The sequence below is a fragment of the Pelophylax lessonae genome (genome assembly GCF_965119305.1).
Source record: "Pelophylax lessonae genome assembly, chromosome: 1".
NCBI classification, from domain to species: Eukaryota; Metazoa; Chordata; class Amphibia; order Anura; family Ranidae; genus Pelophylax; species Pelophylax lessonae.
The window spans coordinates 607,645,963-607,671,831 of NC_138768.1; positions in this window are offsets into that span (position 1 = coordinate 607,645,963).

Here is a 25,869-nt window from a genome sequence, read left to right on the forward strand (position 1 = left end):
CAAGGCGTCTCCATCCCTGGTTGCTTAAACATATTGGACTAAGTGGGACTTTAGATGAGACCCAAGCTGGTGTTGCCCGGCGTCTCCATCCCTATAACAAAGAAAAAAAGAGGTTTGAAGGATTGTAAGAGGTGCATGAAAGTCAGCCAGCCCCCAGTCTGATGTACTCACCCTCCAGTCTGTCACCAACCAAATAAAACCTGTCTCTTGGTACAAAGAACAGGGGTTTAGTTGACAGACATTTGCAAACGCATGTGAAAGCTGCAGAGCCACTTCACGGCACCCTGTTTAAATCTGCAGTCCTACACTCTTAATTTACTAGAAACTAGAAAGTCCCACCGTGCGATTTTCGTGCGTTTTTGGTGGATGCAGTTTTGATTTGACCTTAGTGTTTTCCGTATACAGGGATGGAGACCAATAGCATGACCTGCTTGTCTCACATAAAGTCCCAAAGGAAATTAGGGATTTCAAAGGCAGTGAGCTTTACAAGCCATGCCCCATACATAAAATCCCTTCTTATCTATATACTGCATCCACCAAGAGGATGGAGGTGTAATGATTTTCAGCTGGTCTCATCCAGTTTGCACCATGGTTATTACCTAATTATTTGAGTCTTTGAGACAACAGCCAGTCGTGCATGGGGAGGGGTTGGGGGAGGTTGGGCTGTCTCCCTCTCACCTGTTCCCCCATCCACCCATTAGCGGCCATGTGCCTCCAGTGTGAGGACACTAGATTAAGAGTGTAGGACTGCAGATTTAAACAGGGTGCCGTGAAGTGGCTCTGCAGCTTTCACATGCGTTTGCAAATGTGTGTCAACTAAACCCCTGTTCTTTGTACCAAGAGACAGGTTTTATTTGGTTGGTGACAGACTGGAGGGTGAGTACATCAGACTGGGGGCTTGCTGACTTTCATGCACCTCTTACAATCCTTCAAACCTCTTTTTTTACCTATTTTTGACACATCTTCATATGCTGGACAAGAATTTAAGTTTTACCTATTTTTGACACATCTTTATATGCTGGACAAGATGTGTATTTGATAATAAAAGGTTAATGTTATGGCACTAAGTGGTGAAAAATGAGAAGTGTACCTTAGCACTTTTGCTAAATATAGAAAAAACCTGAACAAAACAATGAACAGAGAACGGCTGTCCTAGTGACTTCCTCCATAAAATGAAAAAACTTAGGTGGAAAAGAAGTCTATCAAGTTGTTAAAAAGATCAAGTGGTCATTTTACACAATACTATACTAACATAAAACTGTACGCTAGGTTAGAAGAAACCATAGTCAAGGATGCATAAAAAACAGACCTCTGTATTACCATAAAATATGTTTAAAATTGTACAAATTCCTAAATAGTCAGTTTATACTGTTGCCTTTGGGAGGTCAGGACACTAGCAAACACAGATGTTAAGCCAGGTGTCATATAATCCCACCTCCAAACATCATACTTCAGTTTTGTGAGAAAGCATTACAAGAGCCAATCTCATAGAAGGAGTGGGACCTGTGTCCCTTAATGGACTTCAAGAAAGAGAATTCACAGTAAATACAAAAATCTAATTTTATATTATCCATTGAGGGACACCAGAATTGTAGAAATTTCTCAAACAATTGGGACTTCTAAAGCTATCAAACTGAGGTGTGGAGATCCTAATACAAGAATATCTAAAGGAATTAATGCCAAAATGCAGGCTTGGTAAAAAAGAGCCAACCAATATGAAAATTGCCACGACCAATGGGAGAGCATTGAGAATTAACCTGGTGCTCTCGACCAGGGTAGATAATGGGGAAAATGCTATCTGATGGAGCTAAAAGCCTCTAATCTAAAGAGGTATCAATTGATGCAATCACAGCTCAAATTGTAAATGAATAGAAGGGAAGGTAAACACTTAGGGGGAAAAAAATTGAAGGGTACAACCCTAAATGTTTTTTTTTTGAGGAGGGTGGGGTGATCAACAATTTCTGCATGAAGGGTAGTCAAGGATAAGGATAATTGAAACACAAAGTGGTAGAGAAGAAAATCAGGACCAGGAGAGTTAATTCTTTTAACCATCAATTCAAAGAACAGGATCTTCTTCTGAGGAGCAAGGCATATGGATCCTTGTACTAGAACTATGAATATTTGCCTGATAGAGAATAGGAAGGGGGAACTAGTCTAAGAGGACTTTGTTGAAAAAACGCAGCTCAGTCACAGAAGTAATCAGGTCCCACAAAAGCCCCAGGACTTGTCCTATCACACTTAGAGGAATCTGTAGCAGGGTAACAGTGTGCCTGCTTGCTGATCCTCCACGAGAGTAGACTAAAGATTTCGCAACCTCCAGATGAAGTCCAGAGTTCAGTTTAAAAGACCATCTAAAGGGGAATAAATTAATGAATTGGGAACTTTCTTTTCTAGAGAGTCAGGCTCTAGGAGTAGTCTAAGGTATACCTTCAATATATGATTCCTCCAGGATGAGGGACAGGAGAGCGTGCATGAGAAGTGGAAACAGTACTAAAAGGAAATTCCACAAACAATCCCACTGACCCTGAAGGCATGTTAATTTGTATCTTTACAAGGTTTGCAGATAATTGGACCCTACCTGAACTTTTAGGAAAGCAACTTTCTTTAGGAGGGGCCTTCAGAGTATTTCATAATGGGGATGCCGGGAAAAGGTACTTAAGTGTCAGTATTGTGAGCAGGGTCTTGAACTTTTGGAGGACAAATGGTTCCTATCAAAGCAGAACTTAGAGATCTCAAGGTGTGGACAGTTGAAGGAGGTGCCTGATTCAAGGGTCAAGAGTGGAAGCTACATGAGGAAGCCAAGTTATCCAAACTGTAAGGGGGTAAAGTACAAAAGGACCCAGTAGCGTGAACAAACAGGTTCTCAATTGTCAAAGTAGGGGTGCACCCTAATGCAGAAGACTGAGCAGATAAAGAAGTTTTCTGGCTTCAAGAATCTTTGGTTTGAGCTGGATGTAGATTCTGGTCCTCAAGAGGTAATACCTCAGTGGTAGTTAATGTTTAGGGTTCTTTTGCCCCATTCCCAGATCTCCTGCGTTAAAGGGGGGAGCACATTTTGACCAACAGTACCATCAGGAATGACATTGTCAAAGGCATGCCTGAAGAAACAACACCAAAAAGAGCATGTGAATTAGATGTTTTCTGAGTGTATCCTTGAGGTCCCAGGCACATAGTGAAAATACCCACTGCATATAAACAGACATGACCTCTATGTGAGACACAAGTTGGAGGCTTGTAAGAGGCCATCACAGCTGAGGCACAGAGCTATAAAAATTTTGTTAAAATACTTTAGGGCATAAAGGTTTGTCTTTGTGATGATAGTGTCTGAAATAAGAGATTTGATCCATAGTGACATGGTTTCACAAATCAAAGTCACTGCCAACAGGGAATCGTTTGTTACTCCAGTTAAAGTAGAACTAATGATACCGCTGATATCCGATTTTCCTTCCTTTCCGTTTTTTACACGGATGAAAAAATAGGGTTCTGTTCCATTCCAAAAAACGGAACAGAACTGAAAGGAGGAAAATCGGATGTCAGCGGATGGTATTCCGCTGACATCCGCAGTGCCATTCACTTACATTAAAATCTGCAAATCATCTGCAAAAAAATAGGATGATTTGCGGACACACGGAGCAGCCGTGTGAAAGGACCCTTACACAATTTTATTGAATAAACATGTGATATACTCACAAACATTTTGTCCCTGAGAAACAGAGAAAGACGGTGTCAGCAGCAGACCTGAAAACATGTAAAGGTAAGTATAATTAGTCTTTCAATTTAGTCTGCTTGTGTGAGTAATGTGGTCTAGCTATATAAATCTCATTTTCTTTTCCTTTTTTTTTTTTTAATACCATAAAAAGAAAGTACATTGTATGTATAAGATAAGAAATGCCCATAGCCCGTATTGTGCCTGAAAATGTTTCTGGTCTCTACTCAGAAATTTGGGAAAAATTATCTTTCCTCACCGTATAATTTATTATAGTTTGAAATTCTTCTGGATATCTCATGATCAGAATTTTTTAATAATGAATTTGCTCTAAAAATTTGATATCAAAATGCTAAGTGAACTCTCACAATTATTATTTTATCATCATTTCTAAATATGTCTGTGTGCTAATTTTTAAAACAAACACATTTACCAAAGTAAATAAAATAAGAAAACCGCGCCTCCAGATTAAGTCACAGCAGCTGACATAAATTTGTAATAGAAGATATGCAAAAATAGGATAAAATGCAGCGCTTATATTATTTTGGCTAGTGGCCTAGAATTAAACAACATGACTGCCTGCGTGAGGACCCGATCCCACCCCCTTAGTGTATGTGTGGGTGTAAAATTGCGTATCTGGTCCTTCAATAGGCAATTTCACCCGTGTCCTAACTGCTGGTGTGGTTTGCCCTCCAAACATTCTACATAAATCACTTCTCCTTTGTGATGGGAAGGATCTCCTTGCAAAAGTGTAACTTCAGCTCCAGTATCCACTAAACCCATGACATGTGTAAGAGGAGACGACTTCCCCCACCATACAGTGACGGGTGCATATGGGCGTCGGTCTCCTTCTGTCACTGTCCTTACTGCTATTACAGGAGACCCACCTTCTCTTCATAAAGAATAAGGAACCTCCCAATCGCCTTTTCTAATTCTCTCTAACTCCTCCCCAGGATAAAGGGATTTGGGTTTGGGTTCATGTGCAGTTTTGGGAATGGGTTTGGGACTAACAGGAGGGGTCTGTTTTGTTGTCTCTAAATCTAGGCTGATGTTATCTTCACTAGGAGTAGTATTTCTAACCCTGACAGTTTTCCCAACTAAATGTTTCCACCTCTTCAACATTTCTGCAGTAGAGATCCCATCTATCTCATCTTTAGGTACTCCTGCCTTTAATAGGTCCACCCACAATTGTTTCCTAAAGATAACTAACCTGGTTTTCTCTTCACCTCCTGTCTTCTCTCCCACATTCCCTTTCTTCTCTTTAAAATTTATTTTCAGACTGTTCTCTGCCTGTCTGACCTTATCTACTGCCCTGACAGGTTTTGTTTTAGTCTCCTCTAGCTCCCCCAACTGGCTTAAAAGGTTTGTTGCTTCATGAATCTTGCCGTTTAAACCCAGGCCTCCCAGCAAAGACAATAAAGGAGCCCTGAGATTAAGTGGTGCAGACTTCATTAGCTTAGAGCGCAGAGCAGACGTGAAGGGTTCCATATCTGGACCCATCCATTCTGGAAATTTATTTAATCCGGTTATACAACCCATCTCACGTAACCTGGAAATACCTTCTCCTAATGTTCTCCACGAATAGGTATTTTCCAGGTCACTAGGATTAGCGTATACTCGGACTATAACATCTCTCACGAGGTCTAAGAGTGAAAAATTCACACTAAACTCTCTGGCTTTTCGCATGGACTGACGCAATTGTGAATCGTGGGTTAACACTCCCAAAGCCACTGCTTCCTTGCCTGACAAAACAACACTGTCCACCCCTTCATCCCACAAATGTAAGAGCCAACTCAATAGGGGTTCCCCGGACCTTTGTTTGTATTGTTTTTCCAGCTCATGGAGTTCAGTTTATGTAAACTCCCTTACTTCTTCAAATTCAACATCTCTGGGGTTGGAATAATGCACCTCATCTGCCATATCCTCTCTATCATGTTGCCTTTTCCTATGCTTAGTAATGAGAGGTCTGGCACACTTTTTCTTTCCCATTGGATGATCATCATCAGAAACATGAAACTCTATCTCCTCATCTTCACTATCATTAGAGGAGAGTGCATCCTCACAATCCCAGTTTTGGGATGTGGCAATGGCACGTACCCTGGCTTTACTAACAGGTTTACGGCCCTTCCTTTTCCTTAAGGCATTAATTGATTTGGTCATCAGGGCTGCACACTGCTCTTGCAAATCATCAGCCCGAATAGCAGTTGAACGCACACACTCTGAAGCAACTGCCAGCTGGTCTTTTAATACCTTAACTTCTGCCTTCTCCCTTCTCCCTTCTCTGTGATTCTGTATAGAGAGCATGAAGAAAATATCAACCCACTGTGGACACCGCCCTCTTCTCTGCTTTACTTAAATCCAAACCTTTAAGGCTAAAATCTACAAAATGATCTGAGACTTTATCACCCCAAGTCTTATTCAAGGGAGAAGCATACTTTGCAAATACTTTAGCAAGAGGCTCCCACTCATTGTCTCTGGCCGAGATAGGTAAGCTACAAACTCTCTTCTGGACACCAGAAACCTCTGCAGCCTTGCTTTTCCTAAACAGCTTACGCAGCATTGTTGCTTAGCACAAACTACACAATTTACCACAGAAAAACAGATCTGCTTCAGTTGTATTTATAGGCTCAATCCTGGCATGAGACCCCAAATGTTTTGCTTGCGTCTATCTAGCAAGGTTACTTTACGGTATAATCAAGGAAGCTCAGACCTCTGCAGTGTATAAATGTGCTTTTACTATACAAAACCTGTGGTACATGCAAACTATTACAATATTAGGAACAAAATACATGACTGACAGATATAACAATGCCTAACAAATGAACAGCTTATGATCTGTAAACAGAAATACACTTAAAGTTACCTAACTTAACAGTGTTCTTGATTCTCCAATGACAATGAGGACTCAAGCTTCCTAAACAGTTGCTGGAGAATCAGGTGAAAACATCTTGATGACAGGGGTCTCTGGTGTTCAATGCCTCCTGGAGTCCTGGATAAGACTGACTCATTCCAGTTTGGGCTGTGGTAGATACAGGCCATTGTGTGGCTAAATGACCAATCAAACCTGTTTGGACAGTGACTAATACCTTAAAGGGGGGAAGGGTAGGTTTGGTCATACTGCATTCCTCAAGCCAAGCCTTCAGAAAGGAATAAGCTATACATATGACCTTATATGGCTTCTTGACCAGAACTTGGAGGCTACAATGCATTAGTGAGCCACTGTATTAATAAGGAAATATGTAATATGCAATTTCCACAACAGTTCTCACAGAGATCAAAAACACTTTCATCAATAAGGAAAATCAGCATGGCTTCAGAAGATTCGAATGACTCCACATAACACAAAGGTCACACAGGGAAGATCAATGTATCCGTTTGGGAAATGTAAGAAAAAGAGCTTGAAATAATTTATTAAAACCACAGCAAACACACTCACCAAACGCAATAGGAAATAGAGCAATGTTAAAACACAGCCGCTGTTTGTAGTGTGTTCGGACCTTCCTGGAGTGACGTTAGACGCCGAGCCAGCTCCACCCCTACGCGTTTCATCATAGGAACGTCTTCAGGGGCGTGGCTTGACATCTCTCTCTCCTCACTCATATACGGAATAAACAGGAAGCGGTCCTTCACAGTGGCGCCGCACTATATAATTCAATGCGCACCAGAATCAGGAACGGGAGGAGCCCATAAGACTAGCTGGAACGCAAACAAGAACCAATAGGTCTGAGCGCTTCCAAGCTAAAAGCCAAAGCTTATACAAAGCCTAATTCCAGAATCATAAAAAACCCATTAAAATAGCTGGAATGCAAACAAAAAACCAATGGGTTTAAGTGGTTCCAAAGCATATATAAAGCTCAATTTTACTCATAAATAGAAGAAACATATTAAGCCCTAAGTAAAATAGAGCACAAATGGGGAAGGTCTGAATATATTAAAAAATATAAAATATAAAAATATATAATAATCTGACTACACGCCAGAAAGGTCCGACATCACCCGAAACAGGAACAGAATAATTATCATAAACAATAATGCATGCCATAAATACAAAAAACAGTAATAACATGTAATATAAGAAAAAATAAATAATAACAAAATATTTTTAAAATAAAAGATAAGCAATCTATTAGCTGTTGTTAATGAAGGCATTTACATCAAGGTCTATGTTCAAACCTAAAGGCCTTTAACTTTTGAGAAGGTAGATCCACTTTGTCTCCAATCTGGAGATTTCTCTGCATATGTGGCTGCCCCTCCAGTTCGGTTTGAACAGATCTATGACCATAACGGATGCTCCTGCAGGGTTCCTACTATGACACTGATCATAGTGATCATAGTGCCTAGATGAACTGTGTTTTGGGAAGCCCTTGCGGATATTTCCTAAATGCTTGTTCTTCCGGGTATGAAAGGCTCTAATGGTACATTTACCAAAGTTTAAGAACCACCCAATATATGCTATTTATGTGGATCTTGCACTTACATTTTCTTTTCAAGATTGTGCATAGTTACAATAACAAAGCCCAAGGCACTAATAGGGAAAATGTTTTCTCTTTAAAGAGTGTGCCCTGGGCATTTTGTTTTCAATAAAAATGCCACTAAGGATTTAATACACAAATTAGCTAGTAAGTGAGTAAGTGATCAACAACTGAATGGTGACCACAAAAATTCTATAAAATTCTTTACAAATCACATTAAATTTTCTTTATACATTTTACAAGTATCCCTATTTTACACATCTGCAGCTAACTGAAAAAAATATAATCGGATGTTTCAGCCATTAAAAATAATTATATCCTTTATGCTTGTATAATAATCTAGGGTAATTTTAAACTACAAACATTAATTATATAGCAGTAATATTCCCTAAAGTACTCACAATAAAACATGTTGGAAGTTTCATGACTTTATAAAATCATGAGAATCTTAAAAATCATTATTATAGTGAACAGTTACCACACTTTAATCTTTAAAAACAAGTATCCTACCCAAAAGAAAGGACCATGACATTCCTACTATAGAAAGATTTTTTTTCTTCTCACTAATAAAGGGTAATATACTTTATTAGCTAGAAAAGCATTTGTAGCCTTTTTCCAATTAAATCATAGTTAAAATCATGGCTAAGCTCCTACTTTTAAAATCCCACTATCTAGTAGTGTTAGGCAAATGGTTCAGTCCAAGCATAAGTTCAGGCAGAACTTTGGATGTTCGCCCATCCAGCGAACACCTGAATTATCAGGGCGTTAGACTATATGTTCGGCCCACCGAGTGCCTCACAATGCACTGCGTGCCGCACAATGCATTGGGAGCCCTGATTGGCTGAAGCAACGAAGGATTTGCTCAATCAGAGCACAAAACACTGTCAGAGCCATGATTGGAGAAAGTAATGATGACTGTGCCCAATAATGGCTCATTGCTCATAGACTCACCCTACACTAAAAAAGGTTCATTCCCAGAGCAGCCATATGCAGTGTGATATTGGAGTAGAGATACCGTAGATAGAACAGGGCTCTGCTCATTGCTACTAGCGAGTTAGTGTGCTATTGTGATTCTATTGTGAGTGTAAAGTATCAGTGTAGTGTGAATATACTGATAGTGCAGCATGCGTGTAGTGCAACCATTTATTTTTACTGTAGTGTCAGTTTAGTGTTTTAGGGCAGGTTACCTGCAGTATATTAAAGTGTGTCAGTGTAGACTGTCAGGGCAGTTTTACTGCAGTACAGTAGAGCATTTCCTGCAGTATATTGAACTGCGTTAGTCCATGTTTACTGCAGTATATGGAAGTGCGCTAGTGCACATTTATTTCCTGCAGTATATTGAAGTGCATTAGTGCATGTTTACTGCGATATATTGAAATGCATTAGTGCATGTTTACTGCAGTATACTGAAGTGCAACAGTGCATGTTTAATGCAGTATAATGAAGTGCGTTGGTGAACTTTCAGGGCAGTATATTGAAATGCATTAGTGCACGTTTACTGCAGTAAATTGAAGTGCATTAGTGCACGTTTACTGCAGTATATTGAAGTGCATTAGTGCACGTTTGCTGCAGTATATTGAAGTGTGTTAGTGCACCTTTACTAAAGTACATTGAAGTGCATTAGTGCATGTTTACAGCAGTATATTGAAGTGTGTTAGTGCACGTTTACTGCAGTATATTCAAGTGCATTAGTGCACTTTTACTGCAGCATATTGAAGTGCGTTAGTACCCGTTTACTGCATTATATTGAATTGCATTAGTGCACTTTTACTGCAGTATATTGAAGAACGTCAGTGCAATTTTACTGCAGTATATTAAAGTGCGCCAGTGGAGTTTTACTGCAGTATATTGTAGTGTAGTGTGTCTGTGGAGTGTGTCTGTGTAGTGAGTACTCAAGTTAAAGTGCACTAAACACCACTTTCCATTGATTAACCACTATTAACCAGCCTATTTCTGACAAGTGCTGCTTACAAGCTAAAATCAGTATTTTTTGCTAGAAAATTACTTAGAACCCCCAAATATTAAAGGTATATTTTTTAGTAAAGACATCCTGCTGAGGACCGTTAATGGGTACCTGTGTCAGTATGGCACAACGAAAGGCTCAGGCCAGCTCGGCTGTTTTTCCCCAAGCCAATGGCTGCTGATAAAGGATCCATTTGAGGAGGCGACAAGGATGGTTCAGGGACACAATCCTTGTTGTGTTCCTGCTGGAGCAGACTCTGTATGGCATTATTGACAGGCCTGCTTTATGTAGACACCATTCTTGTTATGCCACAGAATACATGAGGAGGAGGAGGATTTTGGCAGTTTTGGAGGCACTGAAGAAGGGGAAGACAAACCTTAACAGATGGTTTCTGTCCCCAGAATCCTTTGGGAATAGTATGTGGCTGGAAGGAGGCAGTTCCAGATACTGTAATCCTCAGTGACCCCGAGGATTCTGCTTCTCATGCCTCCCCAAACTTGTGGTGCATGGGCTCTCTCATTCTTCAAAGCCTGCGAAAGGACCCGATAATTTGTGGCATCAACTAGAAGGATCACTATTGGTTGGCAAACCTCCTTGACCACTGTTACAAGGGGAAAGTCTCAAAATTCATCCCATCTCACAGAGGAAGCAGAGGATAAAATATCTTGAGGATACCTTAAAGAGAAGTTTATGTAATGCCTTTCAAAACTCTGCTAGGTTACATATCATGGAAAGGCTATTTTTAAGGCTTATGTTGGTCAAGAGAACAGCGGTGGAGAAGGGGGCTACCTCAGTGATGCATTTCAACATTTTTTTAGTCCTCTGCACCCAGGACTGTCAGCTTCCACATCTCATCACCATGGTCTGCATCATATGGTGGGAAATTATCTAGGGGTGAAAACAGACATGGAGAGCTTTCCAGTTGATGATCCACTTGGTTACTGGATCATGAGAATAGACCACTGGCCAGAACTTGACCAGTATGCAATTGAGCTGCTGGGCTGCCCTGCATCCAGTGTGCTTTCCGAACAGGCATTCAGTGCTCCCAAAGGTTTTGTGACAAATAAAAGAGCATGCCTGTCCACAGACTCCATTTCCTGGCTGACATTCATCAAAATGAATCAGTCCTGGATTAGCAGCAGCTATCAAGCCCCTGATGCCGATGTCACTGATTAAGTGTATTCAGGATCTGGAATCTCGCAAAGACTGTCTATGCTATCTAGCTTTGTGGGTGTTGATTTTATCCGGAAAAAACATTTTGGTATAGGTTTCATGGGCAAAATTACCACCCAAGGACCAATTTTTCCACACCAGTTTGACAGGTGCATATCATTTACATTTTTTTTTACAGCAAAGCCATTTCTTGCTTTCATCAAGAGTATCTCTATATGTTTACAGTGTGAACGCACCACCAACACCCAAAGCCCAATTTTTCCACCACTGTTCGACCAGGGCATATCATTTAAATTTTTACAGCAAGGCCAATTCTTGCTTTCATTAAGTGTACCTCTATAGGGTTATGGTGTGAGGGCATCACCAACACCTGAAGCCCAATTTTTCAGCTCCCGTTACTTCTATCCAAAGTCTGCAAAACAGACACCAGAATTCATCAAAAAAAATCTCTAATCTTGTTCTGAGTGCACTAAATTGTGGCCTCATCATACAGACTGGCTCCCCAAGCCGTTGTTTATAAAATAAAGAAAGCTTGCAGGGAAATTTTAATTTTCTGCCTTTTCAAGTGTAATTTAGGCTGCAGCAGGTTCCATACACAGTACAGATGTGCCACTTTACAGGAAGACTAAAGAGACCCCACCCCCCCACCAGGCACTATATTTAAAGTTATTTTTCATTGTCATCATTTCACTTTAAGCAACAGTAAACCATTGTTCATTTATAAACTTTTTTTATTGATACATGTCCCCCAGGCCTATACCCTTTGTATGCCCAGTAGCTTTCATCTAAACCCTCAAAATGGGCACTTTTGATTTTTACAGTTCTGGTCCCATAGACTTCAACAGGGTTTGGTATTCGGCCCCAAACTTTTGCAAAGTTCAAGAGTTCTGGTGCGAACCGAACCAAGGGGTGTTCGGCCCATCTCTACTATCCAGTGAGGATTACTGCCCACTTCTTCCATCATTAACTATCTGACACTAACCTGCACTGCACTGCATCATTTCTGCAACAAACTCATGTGTTACCTGTTTCAAAGAAAATAAATAGGTCTGTGACTTCAGCACTTGGCTGACAAGTGAGAGTATTCGTTTTTTTTTTTTTTAGGTTTATGCTTTTAAATGTAAAATGAATCATTTAAAAAAGATGTGCTGATTTTTTTATATTAGCAAAAGCTTCTAATAAATTGAATAATTGAAATTTAGAAAGAAAAAAAAATATGTATGCATGTGCCCTAAAAAAGTTGGTGCAAAAAAAAAAATGTTTGTGTTAATGTATTAGTCTATTAAATTGTATTAGCATTACCCTTCCACTTCTCCTAATTGTTTTAGGGGCTGCTCAGATGAAGGCACACTATTACACATTTTTTGGAGTTGTGGTCACCTTAAGGGTCTATGGGATCTTACTATATCCAAGTTAAGGAAGCTTACAGGTACAGATGTCCCTATCAGTCCCAAGATGTGCCTTATTTTTGCCCCTATACCCGATATTCCTGTTCCCCTGGCCAGACTTATTCACACATTGTTTAGCGTCATCCAATGGATGATCGCTCTAAATTGGAGATCCTCCACAATCTTGTGGCACCACGTTATTTCTAGGATGGAGGCCCTCAGGCTTTCGGAATATGTCCATCACTCATTATATAATACGTTTCATATTTTCCACGACAAGTGGGATAATTGGGACAAGTGTCCCTAATTTCTGTCAATGATTTGTAGTATTTTCATGCATTTAGTATTTTGTATGTGAGATATTTTCACGTTCTGCTTGGTACTAATTTTTATGACAATTCAAATAATCCTATTTATGCTGTATTATTATTGCCTTATGATCAGATTCAGCTTTCTTTATAACATGTATTTCATTACGGCTTGCATTTGAACTGTTTGGTTTTGACTTTCCAAACGAATCTTTTGTAACAAAAAATAAATTGTATTGGCATATATATATATATTTACTGTATATGTACTCAAATGTTTTGGATGATTTCTGTAAAGGAAACTGTAAAAAATCGAATTAGGAATTTAGTTGTGCAGAAATCAAAGGTGGGTTTTTCGGTAGTATATATTGGTTGTGAGAGTTGTGGTTAGTTATTAGACAGGAGAGAGATGGCTGAAAAAATTCCACGAGTCTAGGGAGGGACATTTATTTGTGTTGTGTTGTGTGGAAGGAGCAAGAGACACTGACGTAAGTCAAGTTAATAGAAAACTGCACTTTTACATGTAGGTCCCTTTATGGGATGGGCCGTTCTAGTCATCATGGGAGTGCCTTGTCACTCATGGTATCCAGGGGGGAGATATATAAAAGAAGAAGGAGGAGCCAGTGAGGTGGTGGTGTAATAGAGGAGAATCTCTACTTCTTCAGACTAGAAAGATGACAGCCAAAAATATGATTTTCCAGGAACTTAGGCTTCCGTTTAGAGGAGTGGTGTTACCCCCTGTTGAAATAAGGGAAGAGGAATTAAGTTGAAGACTGTGTGAGTGTTTTCTGTTGGATACCCGTTTATTGTTAGTGTTTGGATGTACATCCCTGCTTGCGTTCAGAATTTTCTTCAACGCAAAAATTCTATAATAAGCAACTGAAACTGGGTGTGACTATTCTTTGATAAAAAGGGAAAAGTAGAAGAGAAGTTAGAAACATTATGCTTGCCTTGCTAGTTAGTGGTAACCTGCCCTGAGAGGTAAGGGCCCTAAAGAACCTGGGATTGAGGCATCCCAAAGGGATTCAGAATCCCTGAGAGAGGCACTGAATGCTGTGGAGATGACTACACCATCATCCGTGCTGGAGGTTACACAGGTGTTGGAAGCTCTGGAACTCTTGGCTGCTCTGTTGGGGGAGTCAAATATTCCACTGGGCTAGTTGGCAGAAGTGTAGTGGTGTGTCTGGAGGCTGTTGGGGAAATTGCATATTACATATTTCCTTATTAATAAAGTGGCTCACTAATGCATTTTAAACTTTCAAATCTTGGTTAGGAAGGTCATATACGGACATAAGCATGGATTTACCTTCCTACCAAAGGAATGCTGTTGTTAACTCATGACCAAGTCCTTGAGCGGTCATATTTCAAAGGGAGTTGGCTGGGGTGGTCTTTTCCTAAGTACAAGACCTATATACCACAGTTAAAACCTAAAAGGTCTTTGTCTCACATCAGAGCTGCCTCATGGACATCTGTGCCGTGTTGCGTAACAGCAAACGGGATCTGTGGCAGGAAACAGCATCTGTAGTTAAGTATTCTTGTCATATTTTTTATCTTTATCTGTATCTGTTATTTTTTTAAATAAATATTATGCTTGTAAAACATTGTGTGATCTCTCTTTGCACATATCTAATAAAAACCCTAAAAGAACTTAAAATATCATGTGACTGTGATAAAACAGAGGCCCCTCGTTTTGAGACCCACCAAAGACAAACTAACGGATGATGTGCTCTATCCAGAGGGTGCAACTGAGGAAGCCATTGAAGAATTATCAGGTACAGCATCTCTTCCTGCAGAGTTAAATGACTTGCCCATCAATCAATCCCTTGATCTAGGAGCAGTCCCACCTTATTTCTTGTCCAAGCAAACTGAGCAGGTGATCTGCTGCTGGTTTGTTAACTTTGATAACCTTGGAGGGCTCCTTCATAAGAGTGTGCTGGGATGCTGGAAGAGGGAAGCAGATCATAGCCAAAACTAAGAGTTCTTGTGGACTTAGACCCCCTAGACTGTCCTTTTAGATTGACATGTGAGGTACTGCTTCTTTAGAGACAGTCTGAGAGAGAGAGAGAGAGAGAGAGAGTCTCTGTAATCCTAAAGTCACCTTTGCCCTGTTAGAAAGAGACATGTTAGAAATTGCCACAACAAAGAATACTAGAGACTATGAAGTTAGACAGAGATTGTTGTAAGAAAGATTGCCCTGTTAAACTGACTTCCCTGTGATAGACTGCCCTAACGAAGGCTGTCAAATATGAGTGTACAATCCTATTAGAGAGTGACCATTATGTGAGAGATTTTCCTGTAAAACTGACAAACAAGTGAGCGATGCTCTGTTAAAGGGATAATCCTTTTAGTGCCAGGTGGCAGTTGTATTTGTTAGAAAGATACTTTCATGTGAGTTACTCCTCTGTGAGGAAGATACAGCTATAAGAAACATTTGCACACAAGAGACTGCCCTGTTAGAGGCTGCCACATGAAAGAGTACCCTGTTAAAGCAAGGATGCCTGGTTACAGAGAGATTCCCCTACTGGACAGTTTGCTATTCTGTTCTGCAGTTGTCCAGGCATTATTTATGTCTGGAAAAGCTACCCTGCTGCAAAGAAAACTGTATTACAATGAACCAAACACTAATTTAAACAAACATTATTGGATGGATATAATTTCTATGACTCCCCGATCAACCATTGGAAATACTGAAACATAGGCTTACTGAACTGAAGCTGTGTTGTAGTTATAGGAGCATAGCAGTATCAAGGGATTAGGTTCCTAACCTAGTCAGACTGTTACTTGACCTTTCCAGTGAACTTTAGAATACTTTCCAAATAGGTCAAAATTTATAGAACACACATATGAAATGCAGATGGGCAAATAAAAATAAAACCAGTTCACAAACAGGTCACAGAACTGGACCTACATAATAAATTAGGAAAAGGGGCGATGATAACGTACATAGATAATAAATAAAGTGTAATAATGACTCACAGCAACCAATATCAGATAAAGTTTACTGAAATCAGATTAATTCTGATGTGTTTTCTTGCAACACAATGAGGCAGATTTACTAAAGGAGTTAGAAATCTTTACTCAATAAACTGTGTGAAAATTTGCTTCAATAATCTAGACATGCTGTATAAAAAAATCCTGTTAACTCTTAAAACCCAATCATGTGCAGATGAAATAACTAAAAAGCAAGTTATTGCAGTGAGTATTCCTATAACTTGAGTAGGGATGAGATTCGAATTCAAGTCAAGGCTAAGTTCGACTCGAACATCAGTCGTTCGATCGTTCGTCAAATGACAAAAAAATGTGCTTCTTCGTGGGAAATTCGAGATTCCCATAATGCACTTCACACGCGCAGCGCGTGCAGCACATTATGTGATTGACCAAAGCATGCACCCTGACCTCATGCTTTGGCCAATCAAATGATCTCTGCCATGATTGGACTAAAGGCAGGCTGCCTTTAGCCAATCATGGCTCAGGGGCCAAGTACACGCCCCACACTACATAAAGGCTGCTCGCGCAGCCGCAGCATGTAGTGTCATTGTGCGGGCGATGACCGATGAGACAGGGAGAGGCACACGTGTGAGGCAGGGAGAAAGTAGCTTTTTTTGGAGTTTGTCAGACAGTGCAGAGACATTGCTAGCAGTGTAGGGAGGGCCAGGAACGTGTGTCAGGCAGGGAGAATTTTCATTCTTTACATTATATCAGACAGTGCAGCGTCAGTGAGGGATTCATTCCCAGCAGTGTAGGGAGGGCCAGGTACGTGTTTCAGGCACGGAGAGATTTCTTTCTTTACATCAAATATCAGTTAGAATATTGTTTATTGGTTAGTTGTGGAAAATTCTATAAGCATCACAGACCTATAGGATTATAGATCACATTAGATATCAGAGTATTGTTCATCGGTCAGTTCCGGAAAATTCTATAAGCATCACAGACCTATAGGATTATCTATCACATCAGATCTCAGGCAGAGTATTGTTCGTTGGTCAGTTGTGGAAAATTCTATAAGCATCACAGACCTTCATGATTATATAGCACATCAGATATCAGTCAGAGTATTGTTCATTGACCTATTTGAAAATAGTGATGTCGCGAACCTAAAATTCGCCGTTCGCGAACGGCGAACGCGAACATCGGCAAATGTTCGCGAACCGGCGAACCGGGCGAACCGCCATAGACTTCAATAGGCAGGCGAATTTTAAAACACACAGGGACTCTTTCTGGCCACAATAGTGATGGAAAAGTTGTTTCAAGGGGACTAACACCTGGACTGTGGCATGCCGGAGAGGGATCACGCAAAAAAAAGTTCTTAAAAATTATAATTTTTTGATAGAGAGCCAATTATTGGAAAAATTAAAAAAAAATAAAAATAAAAAATTTCTTTGGATTTAGCATCTGGGGGGTCTAAAAAGTGTACCTGTGAAGTTTCAGCTCTGTAGCATGTCCAGAACCCCTAAAAAACAGCATTTGTCTTATATTTTCAGGAATATGGCTTCTCTGCGGCTGGCTTTTTCTCTTGCAGGCATTTATCGGGCATTTTTTTAGGCAGGCATGTCATTTTTTGTATTTAGTGTCTGGGGGGTCTAAAAAGTGTACCTGTCAATTTTCAGCTCTGTAGCATGTCCAGAACCCCTAAAAAACAGCATTTTTCTTATATTTTCAGGAATATGGCTTCTCTGCGGCTGGCTTTTTCTCTTGCAGGCATTTAGCGGGCATTTTTTTAGGCAGGCATGTCATTTTTTGTATTTAGTGTCTGGGGGGTCTAAAAAGTGTACCTGTCAATTTTCAGCTCTGTAGCATGTCCAGAACCCCTAAAAAACAGCATTTGTCTTATATTTTCAGGAATATGGCTTCTCTGCGGCTGGCTTTTTCTCTTGCAGGCATTTATCGGGCATTTTTTTAGGAAGGCATGTCATTTTTTGTATTTAGTGTCTGGGGGGTCTAAAAAGTGTACCTGTCAATTTTCAGCTCTGTAGCATGTCCAGAACCCCTAAAAAACAGCATTTTTCTTATATTTTCAGGAATATGGCTTCTCTGCGGCTGGCTTTTTCTCTTGCAGGCATTTAGCGGGCATTTTTTTAGGCAGGCATGTCATTTTTTGTATTTAGTGTCTGGGGGGTCTAAAAAGTGTACCTGTCAATTTTCAGCTCTGTAGCATGTCCAGAACCCCTAAAAAACAGCATTTTTCTTATATTTTCAGGAATACGGCTTCTCTGCGGCTGGCTTTTTCTCTTGCAGGCATTTAGCGGGCATTTTTTTAGGCAGGCATGTCATTTTTTGTATTTAGTGTCTGGGGGGTCTAAAAAGTGTACCTGTCAAGTTTCAGCTCTGTAGCATGTCCAGAACCCCTAAAAAACAGCATTTTTATTATATTTTCAGTAATACGGCTTCTCTGCGGCTGGCTTTTTCTCTTGCAGGCATTTATCGGGCATTTTTTTAGGCAGGCATGTCATTTTTTGTATTTAGTGTCTGGGGGGTCTAAAAAGTGTACCTGTCAATTTTCAGCTCTGTAGCATGTCCAGAACCCCTAAAAAACAGCATTTTTCTTATATTTTCAGGAATACGGCTTCTCTGCGGCTGGCTTTTTCTCTTGCAGGCATTTATCGGGCATTTTTTTAGGCAGGCATGTCATTTTTTGTATTTAGTGTCTGGGGGGTCTAAAAAGTGTACCTGTCAAGTTTCAGCTCTGTAGCATGTCCAGAACCCCTAAAAAACAGCATTTTTCTTATATTTTCAGGAATACGGCTTCTCTGCGGCTGGCTTTTTCTCTTGCAGGCATTTATCGGGCATTTTTTTAGGCAGGCATGTCATTTTTTGTATTTAGTGTCTGGGGGGTCTAAAAAGTGTACCTGTCAAGTTTCAGCTCTGTAGCATGTCCAGAACCCCTAAAAAACAGCATTTTTCTTATATTTTCAGGAATACGGCTTCTCTGCGGCTGGCTTTTTCTCTTGCAGGCATTTATCGGGCATTTTTTTAGGCAGGCATGTCATTTTTTGTATTTAGTGTCTGGGGGGTCTAAAAAGTGTACCTGTCAAGTTTCAGCTCTGTAGTATGTCCACAACCCAAAAAAAACAGCATTTTTCTTATGATTTTTAGTAGAAAACTAATGCAGTGTCTTTCCAGCTGTCTTTTTTTCTTTCTGGCAAGCTGAAATATGATATGCCAAGGCAAACATGCCTATCAGTTGAGCTATGACACAGACAACACTGCACACATGGGGAAATATGTAAAACAAAAAACAGGAAAAGGAAATTAGGTGACGGTCACAAAACATGATATTGTGATTGGCCAAATAAAAAGTCACCTCGCGATGAGGTCGCGCCAAAGTCGCGCTAAGTCGCGCCAAAGTCGCACTGGAAGCGACGCTACTTTAGTGGTAGCGGCAGTGTAAACCAGCACTAAAACATCCAGTGTGTGAATACGATCAGGTATGATGTTTTATCGGTCAAGTAGTGTAAGGGTTACGCCCGTCGCCCGCTTCACAGTGACAGACCAAACTCTGACAGACCAAACTCCCCGTTTAACAGTCAGTCAGTCCATTTGCACAACCGCAAACTCCCAATTTGCACAAGGTTGGATACCAAGCTAGCCATGTCCCGTTCCTTGTCCTCACTGACATCATTGAAGGTCTCTTCCTCCACCCAGCCACATACAACACCAAGGGTCCCCGAAAGGTGAGAACAAGCCCCCTGGGACGCCTGCTGTGGCTGGTATTCCACCTCCTCAAAGCCACCTTCCTCCTCTGACTTCTCTTCTTCAGACTCCTCTCTCTGCGTTGCCACAGGTCCAGCAATTGACAACGACAAGGCTGCTTCTGGTGGTGATGAGGACCACAACTCTTCCTCTTCATGCTCATCTACAGCCTGATCCAGTACTCTTCGCAGGGCACGCTCCAGAAAAAACGCATATGGGATGAGGTCGATGATGTTGCCTTGGGTTCGACTGACCACCAGGGTTGTCATCTCCGCAAAAGGACACATGAGCCTACAGCCATTGTTCATGAGCATTCAGTAACGCGGCCAAAAAATACCCAGCTCCGCAGAAAGAATGAAAGAAAATGAATGTTTTTTTTTTATGAAAAATTATCCTGCGGATCGCTTTTGGTCTGTACACAATGAAGCAACGACCTTATCATCTGGGGTGTGCCAACACAATCCTAGAGGTGATCGCTTCATTGTGATACGCAAGCCCCTTCACCACGACAAGGTAACGATCACGAAGGGGAATTGACACATGTATGTGCCTTTTTTTTTTGTTTTTTGTTTTTTTGCAGCCACAGTGTAGCACCAGAGGCCAGAAAAATTAGGCATGTACACATGCATGAAAAAGTAGGTATTGTTGCAGCCGCTGCTGTAGCAGCGGCCTGAAAAATTGAGGTTTTAAGGCAGAAAGTGCACTAAAACATTGCTGCTTGAACCGTAATTGGTGGCGGAGACGTCACGTAAGTCATCCGGCATGCAGAGAATGATTATATACAGCAGCGTGTGGACCCCACTGTCAGTCCCTTTGGGATCCATGCCTCATTCATCTTAATAAACGTGAGGTAATCAAGACTTTTTTGACCTAGGCGACTTCTCTTCTCAGTGACAATACCTCCTGCTGCGCTGAAGGTCCTTTCTGACAGCACACTTGAAGCGGGGCAGGCCAGAAGTTCAATGGCAAACTGGGATAGCTCAGACCACAGGTCAAGCCTGCACACCCAGTAGTCAAGGGGTTCATCGCTCCTCAGAGTGTCGATATCTGCAGTTAAGGCAAGGTAGTCTGCTACCTGTCGGTCGAGTCGTTCTCTGAGGGTGGACCCCGAAGGGCTGTGGCGATGCATAGGACTAAAAAAGCTCCGCATGTCCTCCATCAACAAGACGTCTGTAAAGCGTCCTGTCCTTGCCGGCGTGGTTGTGGTGGTAGGAGGAGGATTACTTTCACCTCTTCCCCTGTTGGATTCCCGTTGTGCTGTGACATCACCCTTATACGCTGTGTAAAGCATAGTTTTTAACTTATTTTGTAGCTGCTGCATCCTTTGCGACTGCAGGTAATTGGGTAACATATCACAGACTTTCTGCTTATACCGGGGGTCTAGTAGCGTGGCCACCCAGTACAGGTCGTTCTCCTTCAGCCTTTTTATACGAGGGTCTCTCAACAGGCATGACAGCATGAAAGACCCCATTTGCACAAGGTTGGATGCCGAGCTACTCATGTCCAATTCCTCGTCCTCACTGATGTCATTGAAGGTGTGTTCTTCCCCCCAGCCACGTACAACACCACGGGTACCAGATAGGTGACAACGAGCACCCTGGGATGCCTGCTGTGGTTGGTGTTCCTCCTCCTCAAAGCCACATTCCTCCTCTGACTCCTCTTCCTCACACTCCTCTTCCAGTGTTGCCGCAGGTCCAGCAATCAATGGTAAGGCTGTTTCTGGTGGTGGTGATGGTGACCACAACTCTTCCTCTTCCTCTTCACGCTCATCTACGGCCTGATCCAGCACTCTTCGCAGGGCACGCTCCAGGAAAAAAACATATGGGATGATGTCGCTGATGGTGCCTTCAGTGCGACTCACTAGGTTTGTCACCTCCTCAAAAGGACGCATGAGCCTACAGGCATTGCGCATGAGCGTCCAGTAGCGTGGCAAAAAAATACCCAGCTCCGCAGAGGCTGTCCTAGCACCCCGGTCATACTAATACTCGTTGACCGCTTTTTCTTGTTGAAGCAGGCGGTCGAACATTAGCAGTGTTGAATTCCAACGTGTCGGGCTGTCGCAAATCAAGCGCCTCACTGGCATGTTGTTTCGCCGCTGAATATCTGCAAAGTGCGCCATGGCCGTGTAGGAACGCCTGAAATGGCCACACACCTTCCTGGCCTGCTTGAGGACGTCCTGTAAGCCTGGGTACTTCTGCACAAAACGTTGCACAATCAGATTCAACACATGTGCCATGCACGGCACATGTGTCAACTTGTCCAAATTCAATGCCGCCAACAAATTGCTCCCGTTGTCACACACCACTTTGCCGATCTCCAGTTGGTGCGGGGTCAGCCACTGATCCACCTATGCATTCAGGGCAGACAGTAGTGCTGGTCCGGTGTGACTCTCTGCTTTCAGGCAAGTCAACCCCAAGACAGCGTGACACTGTCGTATCCGGCATGTGGAATAGCCCCTGGGGAGCTGGGGGGGTGCAGTTGGTGTGGAGCAAGACGCAACAGCAGAAGAGGACTCAGCCGAGGAGGTTAGCAAAGAGGATGGAGTAGGAGGAGTAGAGGAGGTGGCAGCAGGCCTGCCTGCAAGTCGTGGCGGTGTCACCAACTCCTCTGCAGCAGAGCTTGGCAGCCGCCAGCAGGTTTACCCAATGCGCAGTGTACGTTATATACCTGCCCTGACCGTGCTTTGCAGACCAGCTATCAGTGGTCAGATGGACCCTTGCCCCAACACTGTGTGCCAGACGTGACATGATTTCCTTTTCCACAATAGAGTACAGGTTGGGGATTGCCTTTTGTGAAAAATAATTTCGGCCGGGTACCTTCCACTGCGGTGTCCCAATAGCGACAAATTTTTTGAAGGCCTCAGACTCCACCAGCTTGTATGGTAAAAGCTGGCGGGCTAAGAGTTCCGACAAGCCAGCTGTCAGACGCCGGGCAAGGGGGTGACTCTGCGAGATTGGCTTTTTACGCTCAAACATTTCCTTCACAGACACCTGACTGTGGGCAGGTGACGAGCAGGAACTGCTGAAGGTGAGAGGCGGAGGGGCGGGTTGTTGATAGGGGGCATGGAGGACAGCAGTGGTTGACGTGGCTGAAGATGCTGGACCAGGAGGAGGATGGTGGCTTTCAGTTTGTGTGCTGCTTTTACTCATGTGTTGATCCCATAGGCGTTTGTGATGTGAGATCATGTGCCTTCGCAAAGCAGTTGTATCTAGGTGGGTGTTGGACTTCCCACGACTCAGTTTCTTTTGGCACAGGTTACAAATGGCATCGCTGATATCAGAGGCAGACACACAAAAAAAATGCCACACTGCTGAGCTTTGCAAGGACGGCATTCTGGTGGTGGCAACAGCTTGCGTTGATTGGCGTGCTGTCTGGCTGACCCCGGGTGCCGAATCTACATGCTGTCTGACTGCGCCACTAGCTCCTTGCGATGACCTCCTCCCCCTGCTTCCAACTCGTCTCCTCCTCCTCTCTGTCTCCCCATCTGAACTTTCCCCCTCTTCTTCTGCTCTTCGAGCAGGCACCCAGGTGACATCCACAGACACATCGTCATCATCAGCCGCTTCACTTGACAACTCAGCAAAGGCAGCAGCAGCAGGTACAACATCATCATCATCACAATGTACGTCCATGTGTATAATGCTGCCTGACTGAGACATATCCCCGTTATCTACATCCTCTGGCACTAATAGTTGCGCATCACTTATTTCTTCAAACTGATGTGAAAATAACTCCTCTGACGGATCAAGTGAAGCGGCTGTGGTGCTAGTGTTGGTGGTGGTGCCGGCGGGCTGGCGAGTGGTAAATTGAGAGGTGCCCGAAGCTGAGCTGGAGGAGGATGGTGCATTAAGGTTCCGAGCGGAAGCTGTAGACGATTGGGTGTCCTGTGTAAGCCAGTCAACTATGGCCTCAGAATTTTTTGAGTTCAGGGTCTGTGGTGGCCTCTGAACACTGGGCATTATTCTAGGGCCTAAGGAAATCACAGCACCACGACCACGACGGCCCTTGCGGGGTGGCCTGCCTCTGCCTGTCATTTTTTTTTTAATGTGTTGTTACTGTTGTACTATGAGTGCAAGCTGCTGTGCCACCTTATATATCAGTGGTGGGTGGGCAGTGGCACAGTACACTCTCTGTGGACCTGACAGCAGTCACTGGCACCCAGGCAACTGCAATTTAAAAAATATATATATTTTTTTTTACTTTGCAAGCTGCTGTGCCACCTTATATATCAGTGGTGGGTGGGCAGTGGCACAGTACACTCTCTGTGGACCTGACAGCAGTCACTGGCACCCAGACAACTGCAATTTAAAAAATATATATATATTTTTTTACTTTGCAAGCTGCTGTGCCACCTTATATATCAGTGGTGGGTGTGCAGTGGCACAGTACACTCTCTGTGGACCTGACAGCAGTCACTGGCACCCAGGCAACTGCAATTTAAAAAAATATATATATTTTTTTTACTTTGCAAGCTGCTGTGCCACCTTATATATCAGTGGTGGGTGGGCAGTGGCACAGTACACTCTCTGTGGACCTGACAGCAGTCACTGGCACCCAGGCAACTGCAATTTAAAAAAATATATATTTTTTTTTTACTTTGCAAGCTGCTGTGCCACCTTATATATCAGTGGTGGGTGGGCACACAGTGGCACTGCAGTGGGCACAGTACACTCTGTGGACCTGACAGTCACTGGCAGCCCAGGCAACTGCAATAATAAAAAATATTTTTTTTTTCAATTTATTGCAACAAGATGCTGTGCCAACGTATATATATCAGTGGTGGGCAGTGCACTGCAGTGGGTACAGTGCACTCTGTGGACCTGACACAGCACTCACTGCAATTATGACAGAGAAAAAAAAAATATTTTTTAAAATGCCAGGTACTGTGCCTGTGCCACCCGAAATGAGTGTGGTGTGCACACAGTACAGTCTGTGGTAGGTCTGTGGCCTCTCACACACAGCGGGCAGGCAACTGCAGTGTACAATAGATATATATATATATATATATAAAGAAAAAAATCTATTACCTTACCAGCCCTTAAAAGGGCTTTTGGGGACACTATATATATATATATATATATGTATATATATATAAATAAAAAAATCCTCAATTACCAGCCCTTAAAAGGGCTTTTGGGGACACTAGATAGATATAGATATATATATATATATATGAAAGAACAACTCAATTACCAGCCCTTAAAAGGGCTTTTGGGGACGCTAGGTATATATATATATATATATATATATATATATATATATATATATATATATATATATAAAAAAAAAAAAAACACAAATACCAGCCCTTAGAAGGGCTTTTTGGGGTGCTGATATTACAGCAGTAGTGGACCAAGAACACTGCAAGACCAGGAACACTGACTAACTGTCCCTAGCTTAACAGCAGCAGCAGCAGCAGCAGCTCTCCCTACTCTCACTACACACACTGCTTCAGAATGATCTAAGATGGATGCTGCCCTTGCTTATTTATAGGAGGTGGGAGGGTGTGGGAGGGAGGTACGCTGATTGGCTGGAAATGTGTCTGCTGACTGTAAAGTTCAGGGTCAAAGTTTGCCTCAATGATGTCTTATGGGGGGCGGACCGAACATCGCATATGTTCGCCGGCAGCGGCGAACGCGAACATGCTAAGTTCGCCGGGAACTGTTCGCCGGCGAACAGTTCTATACATCTCTATTTGAAAACTGTGATGTTGGTTCCCAGGTTGATGAAGGGAATAACGTGAGCCTAGAGAGAGGGGGTGACAATGACGGACAAGAAACCAGGAGTCATGTTGCCACAGCTGACGCATATTGCTAAGTTTGCTCCAGTGACGAGGAGGGAGGGGATGATGAGGTCACTGACTTTACTTGGGTGCCTGACAGGATTGAGGAGGAGGAGGAGGGGGAGGATGAGGAGGTTGCACAACTCCAAAGAGGCAGGATGTGCTCCAGGGGCCGCCATAGCAGTAGCCAACCTATTGCGACACAGCACAGAGCTGCACAGGTGCAGGGTGCTGCAAAATCCCTGCAGACTCCAAAAAGTTCATTAGTGTGGGCTTTTTTCAGCATCTGTGCAGTATACCACAGCATTGCTGTTTCCAACATCTGTCTAAAGCGGATCAAGCGTGGCCAGAACACCAGCCACTTGGGCACCATATGCTTGACAAAGC